The 6,192-nt window shown below is 46.8% G+C and overlaps 1 pseudogene; it reads right to left on the bottom strand.

Moving 5' to 3' along the window:
• Window positions 1-4,537: 4,537 nt before the first annotated feature.
• On the bottom strand, window positions 4,538-4,654 carry LOC136660809 (5S ribosomal RNA; annotated as a pseudogene).
• Window positions 4,655-6,192: the final 1,538 nt, after the last annotated feature.

Below are 6,192 nucleotides of genomic sequence, written 5' to 3'. Positions count from 1 at the left end.
TTAATAAAAATGAGAACAGAATGAGAACTTGGAATAAAAACACATTAACAGCACTTTCTGCCTTTTGATTCATGAAATCTGTGAAAAAAATAAAACCCTTTTCAAACACCCCTACGTATAATACTCTTGCTAGCTCAGAGGTCCAGCCAGAACCACCACCACCCCTTTTTATAGCACACTGCCAGCACAATAACCCAGCAAAACCAGGTGCACCACAGGAGCGTCCCACGTCCCCAAAGAGAGGTGCAGTCCTCCTGTGTAACACTTAGCATTGGCCTGGCGTTTTCTGAGTCATCAAAGTACTTCAGATATTTTAGTGTGATGTCCTTACAATAATCCTGTGAGGAAAGTAAGTACCATTATTCCCATACTGCAGAGGGGAAGACTGAGGCTGAGCTAGACAATGGCTTGCCAAAGGTCACGTAGTGAGTTTATGGTAGTAACAAGATTTAAACCAGGTGAGTCCTGATTCGCAGCCCACGATTTAACACCAATGCTCAGTCTGGGTGCAAACACACACGTGGGTTTGTTCTCTGTACCTCTCATCACTAGGCTGATGTGACACAACAGAAGGTCAGTTCTGCAGCAAACAAGAGCTGCCTGAGTCACTTGGCAGGCACTGTGGCAGCCCCCTGGGGGGAGGAGAGGAAGGAAAGAAACCTTCATCTGGAGCCAGAGCAGTTCTTAGGTTCACAGGACTATGCGTCCTGCTGCAATCACCTACTGCCCTACTGATGTGCTCCTGAGCTGAGCTCACCTCCAGGTAGTCTTTGACAATTCCCTCCATCACTTGGACTCCCCCTGGACTGAGGCGTCAACAGGAGGCTGGAAGGAAATGCTGTTTGTTGCTTTATTGACAGGCCACATCTGGTGGTGCTGAGCCGACAGATGCTTCGAGGGCTGCTGACATTGGCAACGAACCGCCCTTGCAAAGCACAGAGGGACGTCTCCAGCCACTGCAACAACGAGACAAGTCGATGGTGCCGCCGACATTTCGTGCAACTGTTGCCGGCTCAGCAGTGGGAGACGGCAGGGCAAAGAGACAGGGCCAGATGGAGGAAGACCAGAGTTGCTGACTCATCAGCAGTCCTGGCCAAGTGAGCACGGAAAGTGCCATTCCATTCCCATTTGGAACACTGCTCCAAGAGGAACGGACAATGGCCGCTCTGTGTCTGCATTAGCTGGTGTGGCTATCAGAGAAGGCCAAGGCAACTGCTGCATTGAGTCCCAAAACAGCCATTGCAAGCAGGGCTGACCTTAGGAGCTGCAGGGCCCAATGCAAAACATTTTGGTGGGGCCCCACTCCATGCCCCCCCCCGCTCATCACTCGGCAGCACCATCACCTCCAAGTGCTTCTGTGGGCATCAATTTCAAGCTAATCACACCCAGGGTCAGGTGGGAGGGAGGGCTGCCCATTAGCAATGCTCTGCTTGCTGCACTCTCGTCACAACACATCAGCATGGAAGATTCCCTGCCAGAGCATCAGCTAGGTGTCAGCTGCAGCTTCCTGGGTGACTGGCCCAAGGTCACCCAGGAAGCTTCATGGCCAAGCAGGGATTGAACCTAGAGCTTCCAGGTCTGAGTCTAACTTCTAAACCACTACACCATCCTAGTTCTCTGCACATGCCTCCCAGTGCTGCATGAGATGTATTCGGGCACCACAATTTGCCCATCCAGGGCCAAGTTCAAGGGCCCATATATGCACTCCTCCCCATGGAGGAAGGACTTTTCCCCACCAACCAGACACTCAAACCATGGACACAGCACTGGTGTCCAGAGCAGGGCAAGCCCACTGGCTCAAACTGATCCCCTTTCGGAAGACTGTTTCATGTCATGGTTCTTGGATGAGGTGCCATGCACAGTCCCTGTAGCAACATTTACTCTATGGAGAAGAGGGTGGTGATGGAGGAAGAGAACTTCATATCCTCTTCTGACAGGCATAGACTAACAAGTGTTTAAAAAAGGTGTCTCTCAAAGGCAAAGAAAGGGCAGTAATTTACCAGTTCTCAGGAACCTGGTATTTTCCCCATGCCACTCTTGGTGCCCCTGCCCTCCCCTAGCCCAGCTGCAATCCTGCTTGGTGTTGCATGAATTGCTCTCTGACTCATGAAACACAGCTGAGGAGCCTTTTCCAGCTGCCGCCCTGCGAGCTGCATTCTTGCAGGGGGCTCGATGCTCAGGGACGGGGGGTTGGTTGGTTGGTTGGTTCCTGGAACAGATGTCCCGCAGCTACTGAAGGCCTACCATACACACTTGCCTAGGCCCCAGCAAACACAATGTGTAGCTGTTGAGTAGACACACACAGGCTTGGGCTGTTAAAGATCACTCACTCATTTAAGTAACTATAATCCAGCCTATTAAAGAAGAAAAGGCAGCAATCATGTGATCATTTTATAGAAATCAAATTAAGCAGGCAAGAACTACAGCATCAGGCATTTACTTTTGCGCGTGGAACATGTACGAAAAATGTTGACCTTGACCAAAAATAAACTGCAGTGCCATTTACGAAAATGAAAAGCAAAGAGGGGAGGAGTGTTGACAGGGACACCCAGCTGTGAGTCAGCCACCTGGTGAAGTTCGTACCATTACAGCTCTTTTTATTATCGCCAATAAAGCGTGAAGCTAGCATGGAAAACCAGCATAGGCCCTGCAAATTCTTATGGTGTCTAGCCAAAATGTCTCCATTCTGACCCTTACACTTGTTCAAAGCAAAACTTCAGATGATGACACCTACCTTGTTTTGTAAAACTTCAGATGATGACACTGACCTTGTTTTGGACAAAGTATCCAAAGCGCAGGGGAGGTGACCACGCAAACACTTTAATGACAATGTAAAATGTGACAGCTGGCCTGTTAATTGAGGCTGCTCAGTGGGATCGCACCGCCCCAATTCTTCGTGACCAGTTTGTCTCAATTCAAGCTGCTGATTATGACTCTTAAAGCCCTAAACCTGGACACCTAAGATACCTCTTCCTCCCATATTCCCCACCTGTACACTCTGGTCTTTGGCTCAGGCCTCTGGAGACACAAAAAGGTATGGGGTATCCCTTAGGAGTAGGACTGTTTTGGTGGTGGTCCTGGACCTTCTCCCCATGGAGGTTCAGTTTGCCTCTACCCTATACTCCTTTAGGAGATCTGTCAAAATGTGGCTTTTTAATTTGGCTTTTGGGAAGCATTGACTACCACACTCATGGGGATGTATAAGGTAGTCTACTTCTCAGTTTGGTGTTTTTAGCTTTGTTAATGCTGCTTTAATAACTGCTTTTGGCCTTATCTGATGTTCTCTTCTGTTTCATTTCACTGTAAGGCATCTTGGGCTACCTAAGTGCAGGGGTGGTGGTGGTGGTGGTAAAGCAGCTGTAAAAAATAAAAATGGTCTGGGATTGTCACACGTTTACTGTTTAAGTGGTTGGTTTCTATATAGCAAAGTGGCATAAAATTCCTGAGATGGAAGAAACTCTGGCCTTTGAAAGAATCTGAACGTGCGAGCCATGTACTGCAACTTTCTTGCCACACAGAATCCTAGAGTTGGAAGACCCTACAAGATCAGTGAGTCCAACCCCCTGCTAATGCAGGCTGTTCACACCTATGGCATGGGACAGAAACACATTTTGCTCTATATACAATGGCACAAAATCTGCTTTAACAGGCAAAGTAGCTCAATCGTATCTAATTTCCAATACTGAAGCAGCCATGCCAAGGACGTGTGTGTTGCATCCTGCGGTGTGTGTGTGTGTGTGGGGGGTCACAGAAGCCTCCTCTAGGTAAGGGAACATTGGGGCTGCTCTGCAGCAGCATTGGCCTTGGAAAGTTGGATAAGATTGGGCCCAAAGTGTTTTAAAACCTCCCTTCATGATATAGCATGAGTTGGATGGCCTTCCCTGAGCCTTGTGAGAAGCACAGTCTTTTTGCTCTGCAACCCAGGTGATGTGTTCTCTCTAATAAGAATATTTTAATTATTTACTATTATTAGGAATATTTGTATACCACTTTTCAACAGGAGTAGTTCACAAAGTGGTTTACATACAAAAAAATAAATGGTTAATTTAAAACAGTTATCATTATTATGCACATTTACAAGCCACTCTTCCTGCAGGACATTTGGGGTGGCATCCTGTCTTTAGACAAGCGGTAGTTAAGAAGCCTTTGATATACCTTGAAAAGAGCACAAAATTTGGAAACCTTCTCTATAGTCCTATGAATTTCCTGTTGGAGCTGGTTTAATAAAAATCCCTGTATTCAAAAAGGGAATGACCAAAAAAAAAAAAAAAAAAGATTTTGGGACAAGTTTAAACCCCATCCTAAAACTACAAGAGAAACAAGAGACATATTGTCCTCCTGAGGAAAATCAAGGAGAGATGGGCAGTTGCCAAGGGAGCTGCGCGGAGAATTATTTAATAAAGATCTCCCTAGAGAAGAACACAGCCTGGCCTTCTGTTGCCTTCTGAGGAGAAAGTTGTGAAGGCAAAGAAAAAACAGCTCCTGCTGATGATGGTTGGTTGGTTGGCAACCTTCAGTCTCGAAAGACTATGGTATAAGCCTACAGCACCTGGTATTCCCAAGCGGTCTCCCATCCAAGTACTAACCAGGCCTGACCCTGCTTAGCTTCCGAGATCAAACAAGATCAGGCATGTACAGGGTAACAGTTGCTGTCTAAGGACTCTAGATTTTTTGCAGCTCAAAATGTGCAGGAGGGGAATGCCCAGTGGCATCACCAGGGGCGTGTGAGAGGTGCTGGCTGCAACCAGTGACATGCACAGGGGGTGACACCACTACTGGCCAAAATTTTTTTAAATCTTGGTATTTTCTAATAATACCATCATGTTATATATCATTCAATGTGTTCTGTCATGCAGAATCCAATGAAATAAACCATGTTGAGATACCTCTATTCTATCGAATGTTATAGCCTAAAAACAGGCAGTGGTGGGGCAATGGTGTACCACCACACCTACCACCCAGGATGTTGCCCCATCCATTGCATGGGAGGAGGTCCATCATGGGGGTGACGCACTGGCCTCCCTTGCATCACCCCCCCCCCCGTGTGTCACTGGGTGACACAAACCCTAGTGACACCACTGGAAGTGCCCCTTTTTAAAGAAGGGACTGGGAGAAAAAGAGAGCCTCCAGTCAAAAAGATTGAAAGACTGATTGTGAAAGAACAGACATCAAAAATAATGTATACCATAGATACCCTTTCACCAGTAGTTCAATAAAGTGCAGCATGAATCATCCATGAAGTCTAACCCCCAACATTTCTCTGCACCTGGAAATTCAGAAGCATGCTGCACTGAAACTGGAGATAATGCATAGCCAGCATGATTAGTAGCCATTGCTGGACCTCTGGGCCTCCATGAATTTGTCCAATCCCTCTTCAAAGCCATCCAAACTAATGGGCATAACCATATGTCATGGCAACCTAGCTGTTTATCCCTAACTCTATTGACAATCAATTAACAAAGAAGCACTAGTCCCAACAGACTCTTGAGGATAGAATTTCCTCTTTTGTTTGTTTCCTCTCCAGCTACCTCCACACCAGCTCTCCAAAAACCCCTTCAATTTGTGAAGATTTTGACCAATGAGTTGTTAACTCCTTCTTGGTGCAACATTCTTCTGTTCAAGAACCTCTGGATTCCCTGCAAGTCTTCAGGAACTCAGGGCCCAATCCTGTCTGGCCCTAGCACTGGGTGTCGTAAACATACTGTAAAGCATGTTTACAGCACCCTTTGAATAGGAAGTAGTGGCACCAGGATAGGATTGGGCCCCGAGTCTCTCCTTTGAAGGAGTAGGATTTTTTGCACTGCATTGATGTGCACCCAGTCCAAGATCCCTTTTATCAGAGCTGTGTACTTCATTCTGGCTCTGTTCTCTCTCTAAACCCATTGCACCTTCTGAGAGTGTGCCTTTGTAATAACTCCCCTCACCAGCTCTTTTGGTGACACCTTATTTCGTTCCTCCACTACAATACTGCACACACTTAGTAGCTCTTTGTAGCTAGCTAAATGTTCTCAGTGGCCAAACCTCTTCATTTCAAAAGGCTTTCAATGAACCCAACAATTTCAGCTTCCACCACAAAGCAACTTGGCCATGATACTGGCATGCAGGAGGCACCAGGAATGGTCTGATATGTTTGGCCACCAAAAACCTCCAAAAGCAGCAACAGACTCTCAGCACTGCTCACAGCTGCGCCAT

This window comes from Tiliqua scincoides, chromosome 9, assembly GCF_035046505.1.
Source record: "Tiliqua scincoides isolate rTilSci1 chromosome 9, rTilSci1.hap2, whole genome shotgun sequence".
In the NCBI taxonomy this organism is placed as follows: Eukaryota; Metazoa; Chordata; class Lepidosauria; order Squamata; family Scincidae; genus Tiliqua; species Tiliqua scincoides.
This window is presented reverse-complemented; position numbering and strand designations above follow the sequence as displayed.